Source organism: Falco punctatus (genome assembly GCF_963210335.1).
Source record: "Falco punctatus genome assembly, chromosome: 4".
NCBI lineage: Eukaryota > Metazoa > Chordata > Aves > Falconiformes > Falconidae > Falco > Falco punctatus.
The window spans coordinates 6,392,759-6,414,833 of NC_137583.1; the positions used below are offsets into that span (position 1 = coordinate 6,392,759).

Genomic DNA, 22,075 nt, shown 5'->3' on the forward strand with positions numbered 1-22,075 from the left:
TGCAATCAAGGATGGAGACTTCACAGGAGGTATGTGTATGTCTGTACACATGTGTATAGGCTTCACAATATATACTTTTATAGCACCATCCCTCAGTTGCAGTAGAAATGTGCACCAGTGTGATTATAATATGAGTGAATTAGCGTGATGTCATAGAATCACAGAATGGTTTGGGGTGGAAGGGATCGTCAAGATCATCTAGCCCCAGCCCCCCTGCCACGGGCAGGGACACCCTCCCCCCCCCCCAGGCCAGGCTGCTCCCAGCCCCGTCCAGCCTGGCCTTGGGCACTGCCAGGGATGGGGCACCCACAGCTGCCCTGGGCACCCTGTGCCAGCGCCTCGCCGCCCTCAGGGAAGAATTTCTTCCTCATCTAATCTAAGCCTACCCTCTTCCAGCTGAAAGCCATTCCCCCTTGTCCTACCGCTACGTGCCCATGTAACACGTCCCTCCCCACTTTCCCGTAGGCTCCCTTAGGGACGGGCAGCTGCTGTGAGGTCTCCCCGGAGCTTCTCGTCTCCAGGCTGAGCAGCCCCAACTCTCCCAGCCTGTCCTCACAGGAGAGCAGCTCCAGCCCTCGGAGCATCTTCGTGACATTGTACCTCTTCAGGTTTGAAGTTGTGGTTTCAAATGTTGCCAGATCTCTCTTCTAGTTTGAGTGCATCTGCTTCTAATGGAATAAGCTTTAGTATGTCAGTATCACCACTATCTACAATTCCTTTTGTTTCTAGAAAATGGGATCATGTTGGTGCATGTAACTTACTATATGATGTTGTTATTGCAGCCCCCTGCAATAAGTGTTTCATTTGCCTAATACTATAGCTGACTTTTCTCATCAATTCACTGTAACATTTTGGCTATCCAATAATAGAGGGATGATTATGCTGCAGTCTAAGTAAATTTCATGATACACATTTAGTGTGTAAAAAGCTTAAATTTCTATGATCAGACTAGCAGGAAAAAACAATCTAAATATATACACTTGACACTTTCTTTTGAGTGTAGGCTTCTTCACACATCACACATGCTTAAGCTTGATATTAATTGAGAGTGTATGCAATGAGACATTCATGTTTATTAGGGATTGCACACTTTGTAGAAGAATATTCATAGTCAATGTACAAGATTCAGTCTTAGCTAATTGCATTGTCAAATGTGCTTTTAATGTTACATTGATTTCAAAAAAGCTGGTGGTTATATTTTCTGTTACGTAACCTCTTTTCTCTAGTTTCTGTGTCTAATGAATTTGAGATATACACATGTTGAGAAGCGTTATATTTAGTTTGCAATTGGTTGCCTGACAACACAGCATCAATCTCGTCCTTCTACACTGGAGATATGGTAATGTTCTTGCCAGTCCTAAGAATACTTACACACTTAGACTGAGAAAAATGATCTGTCAGCAGCATAATACAGGTTTCCATCTGCATTATTTTTAGGGACCTTGATAAGGTGTACCAAATACATTACTGATAAAAATGAGGGTTTCAAAAGGGAGCATTCAGGTGTTGGGCAACGGCATGTTTACAGTTGTATTGTGCTTGTCATGTACAATGTAAGGAGGGAGCCCAGTAGAAAATAAGTATGTGGTTGTGCAAGTGAAGGCTGTAAAGCCTGGGAGCGTACGAAGGGGCACAACTGAGCCTATTCACGTGGGTTCTGGCCTGGTGTTCTTTGAAAGCTTGATTTAGCTTGATTTTGGTATTCAGTTTTTCAGCAACCTACTGCTCTCCACTCTCACCAAAAAAAAGAGATGAAGTGAAAAATGTTCTGTAAAGTATTGGTAAACCACTGCCCCATCATGCATATTTAGCTCTTGAGCTTTTAATATGCAGTGGAGGTATTTGCCAAACTAATTTAATTGGTGGCAATAGAAGACTTCCCCTGGAGGGGAATGGCCTTAGTGTCATGTGCTGAGAACTTAGGGCAGATGTGAGGAGTCTTACTCAGGACCCACGTTCACCTCTCCCTGCAGCTGGTGGTACTTTGGCAGAGTGACAGGCCCAGCGCTGTATCGTATACAGTATTATAAAATGTAGCGTTTACAGTAGTGGTTGTTACTTCAGCATGCTCACCAAATTTACGGGACAAACAAACGCCAGTTCCCCTGCTTGAAGCTCTTGTCTCTTTTGCCTTGAAAGGCTTCCTGTAAATAACAGCTTTCCATTTAGCAAGTCTTGATTGTTCAGTAAGTGGCAGTAATGTTCAGTTTTATTTCTTGGGGGGGAAGAAAAAAAAAAAAAAAGCTTTTGTTAAGCTTGGGCTACCCACAGCTTTTGGTGGATGGGTGGAGCAGTGAAAAAGATGGTTTTCTGCATTTGACGTATGAAAGAAGTAAATATAATTAATGAAAATGGAACTTCTTTTTAAAAACACTTCTCCAGCTGAAGTTCTGTTTTCCTTCATTTAAAACTTCTTTGCCTTTCCTCACCCTTTTAGAGTGCACAAGGGAAGGAAAGGTTTTAATACCATTCTGGAGAAAACAGAACTAGAACTGAACTTTCAATTACCTTCATTTAATGTTTTTCTGCCATGGAAAAACATGACAAACATTTTTCCTGGAAAAATAAAAGGGTTTTTTGATTAAATCCCGTTCCTCAGTGGGAACATCTGTGTAGAAAAATTTACCAGCTTTATTAATAACACTGATTATACTGGGTTCTTAACTTACCCTCATATTACATATTTTAGAGTGTAATCTTCCCTTGCAGGGCACACATTTCTGCTGTTTATTCATTTCCAGAGGCCTTGCTGGCTCTGACAATTTCAGGACACGCATCACTAGGGATGTCCTGTTTGTCAGTAATTGAAGGTCTGAAAATTGAGAATGACATACTGGTTTATTTCAGCACATCTAGAACTTCAGAACAACCATTCCTGAAATCTGTCTCATTTCAATAATTGCTTTTTTTTTATCATATCACTGACAGTGCTGTAAATATCTCTAGGTTTTGGTGTAAAGATTCTTTGGCATGTGACTCGGATTTGTTAGAGCAGTTGAAGGGTAAGTATGTTAGGAGAGTCTTCGATGAGTAGCTCATTCTGGAAATTGATACTTTCTTTGGGATTTGAACTCTGTCAGTAAAGTTTGGACCAAGACCTTTACAATGTTTCCCAAAGTTATTACCATTTGAACGTGCTGTGAAATCACTTTATAGTCACAAATCTGGAGCAGCATCAACTGTCTCTCTCCAGAACTTCAGCACAGATTAGAGGTTACGTTGTGACTCGGGAGGATTTCCTCAAAACACAAAGATCATCTGGCCTTTGTGTGGTTGGCAGGGACATTGGTAAAATTGGCCTGTTGTGTACATACAGGATTTTTTCTTCTTAGCAGATAAATGCTTTTTGCCAGTACTAAATGTGATTGAAACTAATGAAAGGATGTATAGTTATGAGTAGTAGCAATAGAAGTAAGTTGAGGATCTGATTTTAATAGACATTCTTTTGTAAGTTTACCAGAGGTATACCAGAGGATACTGTTCTGTGTGAGGATTTCTCAGGTGATTATTTTTACAGAAATGTAAGATAAGTCTTTGTGTAATGGAAAGAATGTTTGTCTTGAAAGTATTATTGTTCACAAGTTGCTTGAAAACAGTTTGCAGTAGATTTAGATGGCAGTGGGTTCTGTATTGTTAAAGAGTAGCCTGCTCTCTGCAATTTCAGGGTTTAGTTTCATGATGTGTGATGTTAAATATTGAATCAATTTTATTAAATGTAAGTCAAGCTCATCTTATTTAGCTAGTGATTGTATGGTAAGTGGATAAGAAGATACCTGACTGAATCTCAGTAAATGCAGAAATGAACTGTAGATAAACGTCTAACCTAGATTTAGATTGGATATTAGGAAGAAATTCTTTACTATGAGGGTAAGGAGAGAGTGGAACAGGTTGCTCAGAGAAGTTGTGGGTGCCCCATCCCTGGTGGTGTCCAAGGCCAGGCTGGACGGGGCTGGGAGCAGCCTGGGCTGGTGGAAGGTGTCCCTGTCCATGGCAGGGGGGCTGGGGCTAGATGATCTTTAAAGTTCCCTTCCAACCCAAACCATTCTATGGTTCTTCCAGGTGGCACTTTGGATCTGTAAGACTGACTAGAAACAGACAAAATTATTGTTTTATAGGAGACTTGATTCTTCTTTTTCTGGAGCATATTGAATATGCTGGAGAAATGTTCTCTGGTGTGGAAGTGGTAGACCCTGAAAGGGGAAGATGGCCAGTCTACTTGCATTTTTCATCCTGATTGAAGCTGGGTGAATGGCAGAAAACAGAACTTGGCCTAAGTTTGTGTGTGTAGGGGATGTTTTTTTATAAGATTTTGTATTTTTATATATGTGCATACGCTATGTATATGTCAGTGGCATATATTTGTATCTATGGAAAACATATGTAAGTTACTATATAGGTGTGAATTGTGGATTTTTTGGGGGAGGGGTGGATTTGGTTAAGAGTCTGAATATACTGTCAGGACCTGAGGCTCTAGGCATGAACAATAGCATGTATGCCTTCATGCTAACCTAGTCTGAACTAAATTATTCTTTCCAAGGGAGACTTGTTTAGCTTGTCTAGTAAAAATTGGATGGACTTTTCTTCTCTGCTGTACAAAGGTCCTCTGGAAAAGATTGAGTTTGAAATCTAAAAAGTAAGTCATCTTTCAGTAATAAAGGACAGAGTCTGTAAAATGTATTCATTTGTTGCTGGCTATAGTACTAAAAACTATTACACATTGGACTACTTTTAGAAAAAAAACAAGGACAGATTGATAATAAAATCCTGGTGTCAGTAGTTTTTATGAAACCCAAGAGAAGATAGTGTTTATTCTGTCACTTTCACTAGCAATTCCTGTAGAGATTGAAGCTAAGTGTCTTGTACTGTAAAGTGCTTTGAGCTTGTGGGTATTTTTTCCCTTATCTCCCCTTATGAGAGATGTCCTGTAGGATTTAATGGAGAGGAAACACTAATTTCAAAAGAACATGGAATGTTTAGATGTTCTACATCCTCTTTTGGACCTTCGATGATCTAACAGATCTTAGGGAATAATTTGATCCCAGTGTAGAATTATAGAATGATTAAAAAGCATGGTAGGAAGAAAATTATTCTCCACACAATATTGAGCGTTTGCAAATCAGATGCATGTTTGAGTGAAAGAAACAGATGTATGTAGGGGCACGTGTAAGGTTTTTCCTTGCTGCCCTGCCTTAACCTGAAAATAGGGAGCATCAAGAGGGAGTTGGCGTCTGTGCTGGATGAGTCTACTCATCCTGTCTTAATTGTTAAGTTGAGGTGAGCTTGGTATTTTGGTCCATGCCGCTGAGAACACCTTCATGCCCATAGATTTCTGTGAAAGATGTAAGGAAAATAATAAAATCTTGGGTATATGGAAAGAATAGATTGATACGCTTTGCTTTACTAACTTCAGCTTTCAGCAGACAGTATTGCTCTTTATTCAAGGCCAGACTGAGTCTAAACCTAGAAACAGCGCACACGCAGAAGGTCAAAATGAAGACAAAAGAATGACTAGAAGGGGCAAAGCCTAGAGGTGGGAAGAGTAGTAGTATAGTGGCATTTCTAAAAAGGATTTTAATTTACTTGTACAATTTGAGAGACTTGGTCACTAAATGTTTCTTTTGTGTAGCGTATCTCACTAGCTAATTGAAGATAAGTGGCCTTAGAAGAGACAGCTTTTAGTGGCCTATTGAAAGTCAGCAGTACTGAAGAACTTTTTCAGATAAGGGAGGCAATTAATTTGATATCTCTACTTGTGACCTTATTTTCTTCTTTAGCATGCAGTGTTCAAAGAAAAAGAAAGGTTTGCTGGAGTTGCTTGAGGAGGGCTGTATGTAGGCTTCCCAAGTTTGCAGCCAAACTTCACTTTTTAAATCCATCAGTGAGATGACTAATTCTGTATAGTGCAGCTGCCTTTAAATAGTAACTTTTGAAAATGTATTTTTCTAAAAAACCCAGTAACGAGCCAAGCAGGTCTCTCTCATAGCTAATAAAACATTTGCTTCAGAAATCTGGTGAGCAAAGGGTGGAAGAAATACTCAGTGGATGGATACTGTTCTGTGCAGGTTTCTGAACTCATCAGACAAAAGTATTTTCTCCGCAACAAAAAATATTAACAGGAATTCTGCAAAATTCCCAGTATGAAGGTCTTCAAAAGTTCACAGTTGTTATCCAGTACATTTTTTAGGCAAGAGAATACCTCACTCCCCAAGCTTTCAAATAATATCCTTCACAGAAGGTGATAGATATAATAACAAAAGCACTTTGTGACACAAGGAATTAACTGATTTCGTGATGTTCAGAAATAAACCAGACCAGAAGTATCATTGAAAAATATAAGCTTCAAAATTTGATCTGTAAGAGAAAATTTGGTTTGAAACAATTGAGCTAGCTTTATACTCTTGGAGTATAGGAATGGACATGATTTTAGGACAGAGTTTAAAATACATGGATATCTACTTTTTTTTACGACAGCTTTGCATGGCACAATGAGACAGTGCCTGGTTATAATGCATTCAGCGAAAATATTTTTTTCTTAATTAAAAAAGCCACATGCTTTGCAGTTCTTTTTGTTTTGTTTTTGTTTTTTTCTTCCCCTCTCCGTAACACAGAACTTAGAAAGAAAAAGAAAAACCCTACCTCTTCTTGTTAGCTGTTCTTTGGGTTTTTTTTCCTTTCTTGTGGATGGACAGATGGGCTTCAGCTGAAACCGAAAGGGTGAATTTCCCTGCTACCAATCTGGGTCAGGTCTGAAGTTGCAAGCCTCATGCTGCAATCCTGCCTAACTGTCAAGCAAGCTGGGCAGCCCCTGGGGTGCTATTTAGAAGTGCTGATGTTCTCTGATTTACTGCCATTTGCTATTTTGCTGTATAATCGTTTATATATTTTTTTTTCATATTGAATTAACACTTTAAGATAAATAGTAAGGCTGGAGGTAGAATGTCATTGGGATTTGTTCAATGATTTATGATGATTGTGGGTTTATTCTTACATAGTTGGTTATATCAAGGTAGTATAGAGGCATTTTGAGAATGCTATGCTTTAAAATTAGTAAGTTAAAAACAGAAAATTTTTTTATTAGCATTAGAAATGTTAAATATGATATGTCAATATTGGTTACTATTAAAAGGATCGTCTGCATGTATTAAAGGAAGCAGAGGGCTTCCTTGTGGCAAAGGTAAAGAAGAAAGCTGACAGCTGAAGACAGACAAACTGCACAGGTGATTTTTACCTTGCTAAATAGTTGTCCATGATCTGCGTAAGTCATCCTGCTACTGGACATATTCTACTGATGTGCACGGTGGAGAGCAAGTTGCAAAAAACCCAAACAAACAAAAAACCCCCAAACCCAAAACATCTTGGCAGCTCCTGTGCTCTCTCTCCCCGTCTCCTAATTCTCCAGACACTACGGCACTTAACTTGTGGGATTTTTCCTTTGTAATATTAAAATGAAGTGAAACTGGTGAACAAGTTCACTGCAGCATATGCTTCCGAAGGTGAGACGGTTCTGTAACAGCTGTGGTGACCAATCTTGTCATGAGCCTTAAACTCAAACTATAGGGTGCAAGTCACTGTGGTATATGACAGTGGTGTTTCTCTGTGGGAAGTGACGGGCCTGAAGCGAACCTCCCTCTGGAAGCCCCAGGCTTGGGGACAGTTGTCTTTGGCACCTGAAATCAGATCAGCCTTGCAGCCTGCAGAAAGCTTTCAGTGTCCACAGCCCTGGAGCAGCATACTTGCTCACAGGCAGCGGGACAGCTTGCACAGTTGTTCTGCACCATCTGAACTTCCAGTCCTTATCAGAATATCTGCTTAGAACAACTTAACTTACAGCTATCACTGCAGCAGCTGAATGTTTGCCAGTCTGCTTTGCTATTCCTCCCGACTCCCTTGCCTTCACACCGTTCTTGTGGGTCACTGCTCTGATGAAAGCTGCTTTGAACATTGCCAGAAACAGGTCAGCTGATGGAGTCTTGAGGTCGCAGGTGGCACCGAAAGGCCTTCTGTGAAAGGAATGGAGAGGAGACACAAAATGTCCTGTGTGACAAGTGTCACTGCTGCCAGAGAAAGGAACTCCATCAGCAAACATGTGGGTTTGGTAGAATGAGATTTGATGTAGTTTGTGTCAGGTGTGCTGACCTACTGGGAGGAGGAAAAACCTTGCAGTATGAATTCATTAAGAGTGCATCTAAGATTTTGTATATGATTGTGGTACTCAGCTGGCTGGCTTTTGACATAGATTAGTTTTCTAGAAACACGAGGCCACCAAATACAAAACTCTGTCTTGTCAATAGTTATTTCTGTTTGGTAAAATGAGTAGCTACAACATCAGTTGCTCTGCCTAGTCCGAATAACTAGCTCCCCCATCATTATAAGAAAACTTGGTTCTGACTTTTACTTAAACAAATTTGTGCAAATTAATTTTGAATCGATACGAGTCCTCATATACTCAATGCTGGCCTGTTGCCTGAAGGAAGCAAGTCAGGTTGGTCTCCCCGGACCCCACGGGATCCAGTGACAAATGACATTGAACATCATTTTCTATTTTGCTTGGGCAAAATCATCCTTATAAAAGCACCCTCTAAAGTTCTTTAAACTTTAAATGAACTCATTGGTGCTAGGGGTGGAAATAGACTTGAGCTGATAGTTGTGGTAAATGTTATTGCTTGTAGAAAAAGTATCTGTCGCCTCAGATACCGTTGTTTAGTTGTAACTCATTTGATCTCTCAGCCCTTGTCTTCATAATTTGTGCCTGTTCACCAGCATTTCAATCACTTGTTCTTTATAGACAGTTTCAATTGGCAGTTTATATGCCGGTATAATTTAAAAACTCAATAAAAATGCTTTTTACACAAATAATATTCTATAAAACAGTCCCATTTCCTCAGAGTAATTCCTCAGATTCTTAATGAGCCACACAGCTCCTGTATTAGATCATGGCTTCTTGTAAAGATTTTATAACTACACTCGGATGCTTTGTTTGGTGTGTAATCAGCTTTAATAATGGGTATGTAACCATTTACGGATGAGAAGAAATCCTATGGAAGAAACTAGAAGGGACTATAGAAACTTAATTGGGATATATAAACATTTTTCTAAATACCTATAAACACGTAAAAATCTCAATTGCTTTATAGCTTTTCTCAGTCATAGCTGAGGAAGTAGAAGATTCATTATTTAACCTGAAGGCTTTGCCCCTAAGAGGCTCCGCAGCGCTTGCTGCCACTGAAGCATGCACAGCTGGGGACTTGTGCCTCTGTGGCCCACGCTCTGTATCCCTGGGCGCGTGGGACGCCAGGGATGGTGTAACCACGTGGACATCCCTGTGGCAGCCCTGCTGGCCATGTGCTCTGCGTGGGACACGGGTGTGCGTAAAGGTGATTTGAATCGAAGTCTGTCTGGGATCACTCACAGGAAATGTACTTTTCTGTATAAAATATATAGACTTATTTTAAAGTTTGGTTTTTTTGAAAATACCGTTTTTTCTGTTTTCACTCTTCAATGATTTTGTATTTCAGTATCTTAAAGTTCTGTATGATATTTTATGAATTCCTTACGGTTATGTCTAGAACGTATGGTATAAGCAGCAGTATGTCCAGTTAAAGTTTTCTGAAATTTTCCATTACAGAAAAAATATCTTCAAATGCTTATAGTTTTGTCAAATTTAAACAACTCAGGCTTAAGGTATATGCCAGTATTTTGTGTATGCTTAGTGTGATTGTTCTTTTTTTTTTTTTTTTTTTTAAGATAGATTTGGAGATTACGAAGAAAGGAAGTATTTCATCTAAAGTAATTGGAACGTCTGGAAATGAAAAAAGAAAAGAATGTTGTTTCCTCCCTCCTTTAAAACTTCTTTATGAGGTTTTATTTTGAGGTCTGAAGTATGTTTATGACCTGAAGTGGGGATATGAAATCTGTAAAAGAGGAACTTACGCTAACTGCGGAGTTGTGCTTTTTGTATAACTGTGAAAATCCAGCCAAACTGGGACCAAAATTTAAGCCTCTGGAAAACCCAGGTTCGCAAACCGTTGCGAGGATGTGATAAGTGCTACGGAAGTGATCCCTTCTGCTTGCAGTTCCTGTCTCTAAGCAGACTGTGCAAGTGTTGGATACGGTCCGTATTGATGGATTTTTCTCCCACCTAGTGCTGCGTTTGGTGCACGGGCCAGCATGTGGTGACTTAAAAGAGGCCCTTGCAAACTAATCGGATAATAACGGCAATTAAAGGCTGCTCCAGTGAGCTGGATTTTATCCTTACTGAGGTCAATGAAAATCCACATCACAAAGTACAATACCAAGTCCACTGACAGAATCACACTCCTAGCTATGACACTAGGTCTGCTAAAACAGCTGTCAGTTATGTCTGGTTTTGTTCTCGTCTGTGTGAAACAGCATCACTCTCGTTCTTACTCATTTTAAAGTGAAAGTCTAAAGCGATGGAAGTCTGTAGGGAGACCAAGACTTCTCTATCCATTCTGAGGTGGAAAGTACAGGACAATTAAAAAGTCCTAATGTTGTCTGTGCAGTGCGTTGAGGTACTTGCTTGTTTAAATGTCTAATCCCATGTTTCATTTTCTGATGTCTGATTGGTTGTTGGGTTTTTTTTTTTATTGCGTTGAGGTAGCCTGTGAATACATGGCAGGGACAAGCTGTGCTGGCCTGGGGAGCAGGGAATGAGTTGACATCAGGGGCTGAGGGAGCTGTACTTGCTCAGTGAAGAGAAGCTCAGATTAGATTGCTTCTTGGCAGAGAGGAGGTTAAAGTGTGACCTAGTGGCAGCTTTGTAACTGCTCTCCAAGTAATAGTTGGAGATGACATGTTCTTCTCAGGAGTGATATAGGGGGTAGCAACCACAAATCAAGGCTGGGGAGGTTCAGACTGTGCATTAGGGAAAAAAATTTCGCTAGGACAGTGCCACACTGAGCAGGTCACCCAGAAAAAAAACTCTTCAAAGTCATATATCTTCTGCGGGGCCTAATCTTCCCTGCCAGTGATCGGAACTGGGGGAACTGAGAAATAATCTCTTTCAGTAGCAGCTCTTTAGCTGGCCTGTTCTCAGGGCTGCCTCTACTTCCCAGTCAAGGGCTAGGAAGGAAAAGGAGGCAAGAGTTTACAGAAATGGATTTGTTAATTGCGGGAGGAGGGGAGTGCTAGAGTTTATTGTGATTTATTAATGCAGTAGGCTTGATTTCTGTTCACATTAGGGTTTAATAATGGCCCAGTAGCGTGCTCTTGCATTCCTTCTGTTTTCCAGGAATGGGAAAACGATGTGTCTTCTCTGTGGCTGTTTCTTCAATAAAGGGCATTCCTGTTTCCAAGGGAGAAATGTCACAAAGAGGTAGGTACAAGTGAAGAGATTATTCCTCACCATTTCATTTACTGACAAATGTAGAACAGGACACAGTTCTGTTCACAGCTACCAAGGACAGGAAGCTGAATTGCCTGTAGGCATTCACTTCATTGTGAATTTATGGTGTGACTATAATATTTGCATTAATCCTATCAGGACAAAGCATACATAAATGCATTCAGAATTATTTTGTCTTGCTCATACAATTTACATTATGATCCATATGCAGAATTGTATTTTCACAGCAGGTTTTACACATAATATTAAATTTTTTTCTCCCTCTCTCCCATCAATAAGTTGCATATTTTTAAGCCTAGCTGGGCTTAGTGCCAGCAAGGAACTACAAGGATCTATGGCAACTGCCACATTTGCACTTTTCATTTACAAATCGGTAACTAAATTCTCATTAAATATTCTTAGCCAGCCTGTTCAACATATGTTTGCTTGGGTATTAGTACTTATAAGCTGAAACAAATTAGATCAGTAGCTAAGTTTGCTTCCTAATAGCCAAAGATATTTGAGAAAGAATAGATTTTGGAATGTAGAAGAGGCAGCGCCACCTTTCTCCTTCATTCTTTGAAAAATGGGATATTCAGCTTTGCTCAGGCAAATTAAAAAGGTGGGAATTTGAACTCCCTCCCCATATTTCACTTCTGTGGGGAGACGAGTATAAGGAGATCTTTGAAATGAAGCCAGTAAACATTCACTAACTAGCGTGGCTTACAAATTAGGATTTGTTTTGAGACACATTTTCTTCTATTTCATTCTCCATGTCTTTCCCTTTCAAACAAAAAAGTATTCAATGGATTTATACTAAGACTCTTGCTTGCGGAGGAGCATTTTCATCTTCTAGCAGCACTGACACTAATTGCAGAAGGAACCACTTAACAAAAGAAAGTGCAAAATCGTGGATGTTAGGTTGTGTAGACCTTTAAAAAGGTTATTGTCTTCTGCTTAAATAGTTGTTTCATGCACTTGCAAAGGTGGTTAATGATCAGCTTTTAATTAGTCTCACTGCATTATCAAAACCATAGTGCAAATCATATCATTATGTTTTCTGGTTTGTGCTACTTCATATGAAAGTATGAAGCTACTTCATATGAAAGTCAATAGCGGCTCATCCATAATGTATCAGCGATCCCTCTGTATCAGCGTGAGTCTGCTGGTTTTCCGCAGGCTGTTAAGGTGGCTGCGCTGCATGCAGTGGTGCTCCCACTGCACCGAGTGCCCAGGTTCCTCAGTTCTGCTTGTGGCCTCTCTTCGGCTGCAGTGCCTGCCTCACATCATCTTTATCTTTGTTTCCATATCTCTAAAATGGGTTTAATGTTTGTATGTTTTAAGTGTCCTGCACAGATTTAATTTCTGCTCGTAAAAGCCTTTGATATGTATTTCCGAAAGCGGAGATTGTTATCAAGTAACTGCTTGGGCTGTTGGAGCAGTTTATAGTTTTCAGTTATATCTTTGTCCAACTAAGGAGGGTTAAACTGTGACATAGTATCTTTGTGTTTCTGGAGCAAAATTCCTCAGGGAAAAAACCTTAGTTTTTGCCACATAACCCAGGACTCTGACAATTCTTTCATTTTTTTTCAGTAATTTTGCCCAGTCCCTGATCTTGCTTTTGATTTTCTGAGATAAGACACCCTTTTTCCCTGGAGAGACCTGGACACACAACTTCCTCCATTCAAAGCCAGAAGAATCAGTTGGGAAGCATATATTGGTAACAGATCTGACTGCAGCAAAATAGCTCTTTGTGTTAACCATATGACGGTGTCAGTTGGGAAGCGTAACTGAAATATAACATACAGCATCCTCTGATACCTAAAATGAATGCAACTGCTAAGGTTCCTTTTAAGACAAAAAAACCACCCAAGCATGCTTTGTTAACTGTGGACCCTTAAGACACTGATCCACGAGTGTGTGTGGACCAGTGGGGGGCATTTGGCCCCTAGTAAGAGACTTCTCAAAGCCCCTGGAATTTAGAAAATCATTTTGATGCATTTTTTTTTTTCAGTGCATAAACTGAACTACAGGGGAGAGAAAGCGCTTTCTTTTCAGCTTATCTTTGGAAGCAGATTTTTCTGTCTGCTGCTCTGACCCAGGCTTGCCTGGCATGTTCAGTGTGTGACCTGCATACTGGGTGTGTATAAAACTGTATCAGCAGCTGAGCAGGTGGTGAAGAACAAAGCACTACAAAGGAAAAGGTTGAAAGCATGTTTGAAGACACTGTAACTGCAGGAGTGGTTTGTTTGTTTTATAAACCTATTGGTGTTGAGAAGAAAAGAGCAAGGAGAAAACAAAGATCCAGAGCAGCATTGCAGGTATTAACCGCCCTTTTCTATGCTGAAACAGATTACTTGCAGTTTCTTCAGGTGAAAAGTTGATCTCGAGAGTTACTTCCCTTCTGTAGGAACAGGGTTTATAACCAGTTGCCTATTGCTAAGTAGACTGAAAGAGATGAAGAGTTAAGACTTCTTTATAAAATGGAGAAGTTTGGTTGTTTAATGATTTCATTTTTCACAAATAAGTGTCCTTTACAATTCTGTGGGACCAAAGGAAATTTGGTGAAGTACCACTTGATTGTTTTAAGAATGCATTGAAAACCTTGGGAAAGCATTTCTTCAAACAGTCTGTGGTACTCCAGTGACACGAAGCTATTTTTCATGCAGTCTAACAGAACAGAAGTGGCTTTTATTCCAATGACAGTTTGCCTATTTAGTTTGTGGCATTTTTCAATACCGGTTAAAGCCTGGAAGTAAATCTGTGATGCAGTACAAAAAAAGTTCAAGGCCAACATGTTTTGGAAGAAACAACAGGGTTTTTTATTTTTTTTTTGAGAACTATAGGATTTCTTTTATAAATGTGTTGAAGTGTCAGCTGTTGACTAGCTCCGGTACACGCTGGATGATGTTTGTCTGAAAACCAAAATAACAAAATACAGCAGTTGGCCTAAACCATTTCCATTATTGTCAGTTAGCACAAATATTCTGTGATCTTCATCTAAACTTCTTGCTTTGTTTATTTTATGAGTATTTATTACACAGCTGCAGACAGCTCACAAAATTGGCAATACTGTTTTAGCTAGTGGTTCAGGATTATCAGACTTTTTGAGATAAATTGTCCAGCACTGTGTTGTATATCTAAACTGCTTTCATATATTGAGTTCATATATGAAACTGAAAATCTTGAGAAGTGGACCTGTATGAATCTTCAGACTTTCCCCATCTCTGGCCAGGTCAAAAATATTTCAAAAAACATTGTGTTTTGTGATTAATGAAGATTTAGGCCAATGATTTTTGCACACAGTTGTGTACCTTACTGTTCTCCCAGCCATTACTTTATTTTCATTGCAAGTAGACTCACTTTTCTGAGTCCTTACAACTAGTTTTATCATAGTGAAATGTACGCCATTGTGACACGAGGGAGGAGCAGCCAAACCAAACCATTTATTAGGTCTTCAAAAGAAGTCAAAACACAGATTTCCAATCATCTCCCATCACCGTGTGTAGTTAGAGGAGAGGAATTACTAGTCCAGGCACAGGATGAGAGCCATGGCCACCTCCTGTATTAGTGCAATGTCCTTTTGCTAGTTAATTACAAAATAAAGCATTATAAGGGGATTGCACTATTTCTACTCAGTTGAATTTCTGTATAAAAAGCTTACATGGTTTAAGAAAAAAAAAAAAAGGGAAGCAATCAGTGGTTAATCTGAAGCTTCCTTGTTGCAGTAGATTTGATAAACATCTGTAGACTATTACTGCCATTCTAATTGAGCCGCATGCAGAGAGCTCCGTGGAAGTACCAGCTGCAAGTGCCTCTGAAGTGACACTTCAGAAAAGCAGGCGGTTTATGTGTTGCACTAGCAAGTATGTATGTGCTAATGTTGCAGTATGGCTATGCAAGTATCCCAAATGGAAAATACTCAAGATTTCTTATGATAAAATAATTTTTGGTTTGGTTTGGTTTCTGTTCCTGTGGACTGGCACAGTTGCTGGAAGGAGGAATAGGGGAGCACAACTTCTATTTATTTAAATATTTAAACTTTGGCAATGTCCTGACTGCCATCAAGGAATACAGTTTCATCTGTAGTCTATCTCTCAGTATCTCAATGACACTGCACTGTTCATTCACAATACCAAATTGCGAAGGAAAGCTTTCAGGAAAAAAATCACATGCAAGTTACATTTATCCATATGTATATAAATAGACCAGTAAATAATAGGGAGCTACTGCAGCAACTCTTGTATATGCAGCCCCACTATAAATACTAGTTATTGTTCAAACAAGCAATTAGGCACTTTTCCTTGTTTGTTTTTTAGAATAAGCCATTCAAATTCATATGGTTACATCTTACAGATCCTTATTCAGTGCTGAAAGGTTGTTAAGTAGCTAAAGAAATCAAGTGGTCCGTGTAGCTATGTGTACTGGTCTGAAGTTCATGTGTATATACAATTCCTGCCACACTCTGTATTCTTATAGTCAAAGACCTCAGTCTCCAGCTATATTTGGCAAGTGCTTTTGTAATCTAAATTTATTAATTTATCACCTAGGCCTACACAATTTGACTGAGGGCTCTGACATGTTTGGAGTGTGATGATTTAACTTTGCTTCTTAAGTCATCCTTCTCCCTTCATGTGAATGTACTGCAAAATAACTAGGCATGTTGGTGGCTGACTCTAAGTTCAGTTAAACCTTTCATCTTGGAAGCTATCTAACCTGCCTGCCTGCACAAAGTGTGACTTGAGTCTTTTGTTTTATTCTCTGTATGATCTTGAACGTGGCCCTACTCCCGGAAAGGAATAGTGTACAAAAATTCCCTGGGGTGTATGCTATAAACAATTCCACTCTGCAGCAAACCACGCACTCCTGGACACTACTTCTCTTCTGTCATGGGACAGAGGAGCAACTTGCATCAAATACTTACCAAACCCAAGGAAAATATACTCAAGATAACCATAAGAGATGCTTACTATTACATTTAAAATTGCCCATTTTCAGTAAGGTAGAAATGCTCAAAGCAGGGTTCAGCTAGGAAAAAAATGACACAAGTTCTTTTTATATGTCTGTGTATATATCTAAAATTATATCTCTAAACCCCAAACAAATTATTTTATATATACAAGGGGAAAAAAAAAAGGCTAAAATTGTACCTGCATAAAACGTTAGCTGTTGGATCACAGCCTTACTAGACAAAGGAGCTGCTAGAAATTCTGGCAAGTATCAGAAATAATAGAAGGCCGATAAAGCTGAAAGGTCGAAGATTTACTAGAACATCTAGGAAACAAATCCTTCTTGCCTGGTTTGCAACTTGAGTAATACTGACAGTATCCTGATCAGTGTTATATGCTGTTTAGGGAAAGGAATGACAGTGGACTGGGCTGTATTGTTCCTCCTTTAAATAGGCACAAAAGGAAAGTTTCATCCATTCTTTCAGTTTGCAATCCCAAATTTAGTAAAACTTGGGGAAGTGGGAGAATGTAATTTTAAAAAATTTAGCACAGTAAAGAATTAAAGAATAAGTAAACTGCATGTTTGTCCTTGGATCAAAATAAGGATAAGATGCTCTTTTTTACTAACCTAGGCTGTATCTTGACATCTAGTAAATAGTGTATAGGACCCCAAAACTTCCAGAGGGAATGACAGGATAATTTCTGGTCACAAGGACAATTTCTGACTATCACTGTGTGCGAAGGGGGACATAATGGAAGAGCAGGAAACCTGTGAGCTGATCTTGCACTGAAAGCAAGTCTCTTGTGTTTCTGAAGTTAGTTTGGGCAGCCCTTCTGCTCTGATTTCTGGACAAAATGGCACCTGAGAAAGAGCGCCACGTGGAGGTTTTGTTATTCTCTTCTGTACATCCTGATGCAATTTAGTTGTGTGAAAAGCTTGAATTTGTGGAGTAAAATCTATCCTGGTTGGTAGGTAGGTACTAGACCACCACCTCTACTCCAATTCTGCAATTTTTTTTTTAAATTATGGAAAATGGCTAATGAGCAAACATAAATCCTGTGTCTGATTATATGAGGCAGATGTCACAAAGCTGAGATGTTCTGGGCCTGATAGCTGGTTAAAGAGTTGAGGAAATATTTTGTATCCAGTGGACTCATTGACTAAGGAGCAGCTGCTGGTATCCATGTGGTTCAGTGATGCCGGGAGTTGTTTCTATTGGAGAAAATATAGTTAGCAGTTGAACTGGGTTTGCATGGCAAGGTTTTGGTGGTGGGGGCGTGGGGTGGGCAGGGTATGGGAGTGACTTCTGTGAGAAGCTACTAGAAGCTTCCGCTATGTCTGGTAGAGCCAATGCCAGCCAGCTCCAAGGTGGACCTGCTGCTGGCCAAGGCTGAGCTCATCAGCAATGGTGGTAGCACCTCTGGGATAATATATGTAAGAAGCGGTGGAAAAGTTACTGCTCAGCAGCAATTGCAGCAACTCTGCAGATACCCATGTCAGTGCCTAAGGAGGAGCAGGAGGGGCTCCAGGTGCCGGAGCAGTGATTCCCTGGCAGCCCGTGGTGAAGTCCACGGTGAGGGAGGCTGTGCCCCTCAGCCTGCGGAAGTTTACAGTGGAGCAGATCCCCACCTGCAGCCCAGGGAGGACCCCACACCAGAGCAGGCAGATGGCCGAAGGAGGCTGTGACCCTGTGGGAAGCCCATGCTGGAGCTGGCTCCTGGCAGGACCTGTGGTCCCATGGAGAGTGGAGCCCAGGCTGGGGCAGGGTTGCTGGCAGGACTTGGGACACCACAGGGAACCCACGCTGGAGCCGGCTGTTCCTGAAGGTCTACAGCCCGTGGGAGGGACACACACTGGAGCAGTTAGTGAAGAACTGCACCTCATGGGAAGGACTCACATGGGAGAAGTTAATGGAAAACTGTCTCCCGTGGGAGGGACCCCACGCTGGAGCAGGGGCAGAGTGTGAGGAACCTTGTCCTGAGGTGGAAGGAGTGGCAGAGACAGCTGACCGCAGCCCCCGTTCCCTGTCCCCCTGTGCTGCTGGGGTGAGGAGATAGAGAAAATCAGGAGTAAAGTTAAGCCTGGGACGAAGGGAGGGGGTGGAGGGGAAGGTGTGTTTAAGATTTGGTTTTATTTCTCATTATCCTACTCTGATTTGAATGGTAATAAATTAAACTGATTTTCCTCAAATCAATTCTGTTTTGCCCTTGAAGGTAATAGGTGAATGATCTCTCCCTGCCCTTGTCTCGACCCACAAGCCTTTTATTAAATTTTCTCTCCCCTGTCCCATTGGGGAGGGGAGTGATAGAGCAGCTTTGGTGGGCACTGGTATCTGGCCAGGGTCAACACACCACAGCAGTCAACCAGAAAAAGGGAAGAAAATAAACATGCTTAATAGGACTTCTCTGAGGTGCTTTCTGCTGTTAATTCCTCCCCTTCCAGGCTTATACAACAGCTACTCTTTAAGAAAAACCCAGCGGGAACAGTTCTGAGAGGTCTTTAGCTCTAGGCAATGTTACAAAACATGAATAGTTTGTAAACTGTGAGCATAAACCATTATTTTCCAAGCAGCTCTACTGAAGGATCATTTGTGTTGCAGTAATCTCGTTGGCTGTGATAGCTGTAGCAGTCATCTGTTGTGTTCCGTGGTGACAGCTAGGGAGCTGGATGTGATGGGTTTGTGGTTGGTTCCCCCCCCCCCTTATGGCAATGAAAAATGTAATAGTTAAATTATAACATTTTATATTGACGCTATCTCCAACCTTCTGCTTTTATTTACTTTGTGAAAACTACTAAGTGGCAAGAAATACGTTTTTAATTCAATCTGTTTTTACACTGTTCTTGATCATTTGAAAGTCCAACTGACTGTGAACCAAGCCCAGATACAAAAAAAGTTGCAGAGGAGGCTACTGATAGCTGGTGTTTGGAATTCTCCTTTAGGAAGTTGTCCTGTGGGTGCTGTATGGGGGTGCTGGAGCCATTGGGGGTCTATTATTTCATTTATGACCACATGTAAGTGGGATTTCAGACAGTTGTAGCAGTACTGAGTGTGCCTACTTGCTGTCCTTGGATTAATGGGTGGGTTTTATCCTTTTCGTTGGATGTTCTTGTTGTAACAAAATCTTACATGTAGATGTAAGATATTTTGGTGTAGCTGCTCTGTTGGTTTGGACAATTAAAAGCTTTCTGACAAAGCCCAAGAGAATGTAGCACAGTGCACAGTCTTTTTGGCAGCCTGCAGTGCTGGCAACACAGAAAGACAAATAGAGGTTTTCATATTTTATCTTAGTAATTACATGCTTCAGAGGCCACAGGACCATATTTAATGGCTTTAAGTACACTGTGGAAATAAAGAAGAGGAACGTGCTATTGGAAGAATTCCTAAATTGAAAAAGCTTTAGACCACCTTTTAGCCTATATATCTTTTATCTTACATTACCACGGGCTACAAGAAGAAACAGCTTGTCCAAACCAATGTTCTTCAGCTTCTCACAAGATTGTTCCTGCAGTTGTGTGATAGCCCATCTGTTTACATACCAGAATTGAGTTTGTCTATTGGGGCAAAAGTAATAAAACATGAAGCTAACCTAATAATTTGTATAATGGTAACCCACACATGTTCAGCTGCCACTGTGAATGAATGTTTCCTGCTTCTCCAGTCCATCAAATATTTGAGGCAACAGATGTTTTCTGTTCTTGATGATTTGTTAAAAGTCAGGGAATTGGCCACTTTATTTAAAGAAGATGCAAGATGATGTGTGCAGTCTTATACACATGAGAGAATTGTGTTAAGTAGGTAGCTAAAGTGATTTCAAAAGTGTTTTAGTTAAATTAACGCAACAACATCTTACTGTAGACAAAGATGCTTCATTTTACAAGATCTTCTGAAATTTTGCTTAGCTGATTTCAGGTGTTGTTTAAAGAGCAGTCACGCAGAAGGGATTTTAACTACGCAGGTTTCTAAACAGACCGGATTCAATAGTTTCCATGCGCATAGCAGATTGGACACTTTTTGTTACTAGAGCATTTATTGCCTTATGAAAGAAGCAGTTAACCCATTTTAGCTGTAAACGGAGGTAAGTAGCTGGCAATTTATATATTAAAAACTGCATACCTGAGAATAATACCTGAGAAAAACGCAGAAGAATATGAGAGTGTATCTTGTGTTGGTTTTAATGTCTTTTTAACTTGGTCTCTCACAATCAAAACCTAGAAGGTGTAAGGTACAGTTAGAAGAGATGTGACTATAAACTCTTGATTTTGAGCTGAGCAATTTAGTAACAGCTTGAGGTACTCTTTTTGCCTTAAAACCTGTATGAGAGCTTTATTTTGTTAGGAAGCGCTGTGACCAGGGTGTGCCCACGGGGCTGGTGGGACAGCAAGGGCGTAGCACAGCAGTTTGTGTGGCACTTTGTGAAGGAAGGGGGCTGAAGCCCTGACAGCTCAACCAGGTGGCAATGGTGTCCCCCCGGCAGAAAACCACAGGCTCTCTAAGCCATGCGCCCACCACAGCAGACACAGCTGCCCAGATGGAGCTCCAGTGGAACACGCAGCCGCCCTGGCGCTGGGCTGTAGGCTGTGCCCTGCTCTTACACCGGTACAGGACTCCTGCGGGAGTGCCCGGGCAGAGGAACCCCTCCAGTTAGTGATGGAGCTCTGGGAGGAGGTGATGACTTGAGCATTGGGGAGTGTGAGAGGAAGACTTCTGGAGTCAGGCCCGACAGGCAGACAGGACGCACAATACGGAGGATTCCTTGTCCTCTCTCCACCTGGCTGAACATGACTGAAGGGACAGGGGGCAATGGTGACAAGTCCTGCTGGGTGCAGCGGGCACACCTCTGTGCTGCCTCACTTGCCCAAGTGCTTGTGCGTAACAGGTATGAGGCTCTGCAAGTGGAACCCAATGTTAATGAGGACAGCGGTTCACCTAACGTGGAGGTGTTGCTGAGGTTGAGTCTGCCTACGCCCTGCAGCAAAATTGCTTCCATAAAGAAAAAATCACCCGTCGTTGTCACAGGACACCCCCTTCTGAAGGGAACAGGAGCTCCATGTGCAGACCAGACCCGCTTCTTAGGGCAGTCAGCTGCCTCCCAGGGGCCTGGGTTAAAGATGTGAAGAGAAAGCTTCCTACCCTGCTACAGCCTGCAGATCATCATCTGTTATTGATTTTTCAGGTAGGCAGTGATGAAGTTGCAATAAGAAGTTTGAGGGCAATCAAGAGAGACTTCAGGGCCTTGGGACAACTGGTTAAGGGATCAGGAGCACAAGTCATGTTCTCCTCCATCCTTTCAGTTGCAGGCAATGATGAGGGAGGAAACAGGACGAGCCAGCAGATAAGTGCCTGGCTTTGAGCCTAGGGTTACTGGCAGAATTATGGTGTTTCTGATCATGGGTCGGTTTACATGACAGCAGGCCTGCTGGCAACAGATGGGGTACACCTGTCTCAAAGGGGGAAACAGGATCTTTGCACAGAAGTTAGCGAGGCTCATTGAAAGATGTTTAAACTAGATTTGAAGAGGGAGAGGGATAAAACCAGGCTTGATAGAGATAAGCCTGCAGGTAGCACACCAGTGGTTGAGGGACGGTGTGCTATAAAGGTTCTTCCATCTGCCATCTCAGTGGAGGTAGGGGATGGAGATCCATGAGGCAGCAAAGGCACAAGGGTTATTGATGTGTTAGAAACCACGGAAGCATCTCAGAATGGTCATGTAGAAATTAGGGCTTCTCCCTTTCAAAAGGTGGTGGCATCTACAGCCCAGCTGAGGTGCACCTACACCAGTG

At 41.1% G+C, this 22,075-nt stretch overlaps 1 protein-coding gene across 1 annotated transcript in view; it reads left to right on the forward strand.

Annotated features, from left to right (window-relative positions):
- Positions 1–376: 376 nt before the first annotated feature.
- The window catches only part of LOC308063397 (uncharacterized protein), a 76,466-nt gene continuing 54,767 nt past the window's right edge, over positions 377–22,075 (forward strand). Inside the window, exon 1 of the mRNA XM_080386325.1 lies at positions 377–13,064. The gene's annotated coding sequence lies outside the window, so the exon portion shown is untranslated. The remainder of the gene's footprint in view (positions 13,065–22,075) is intronic.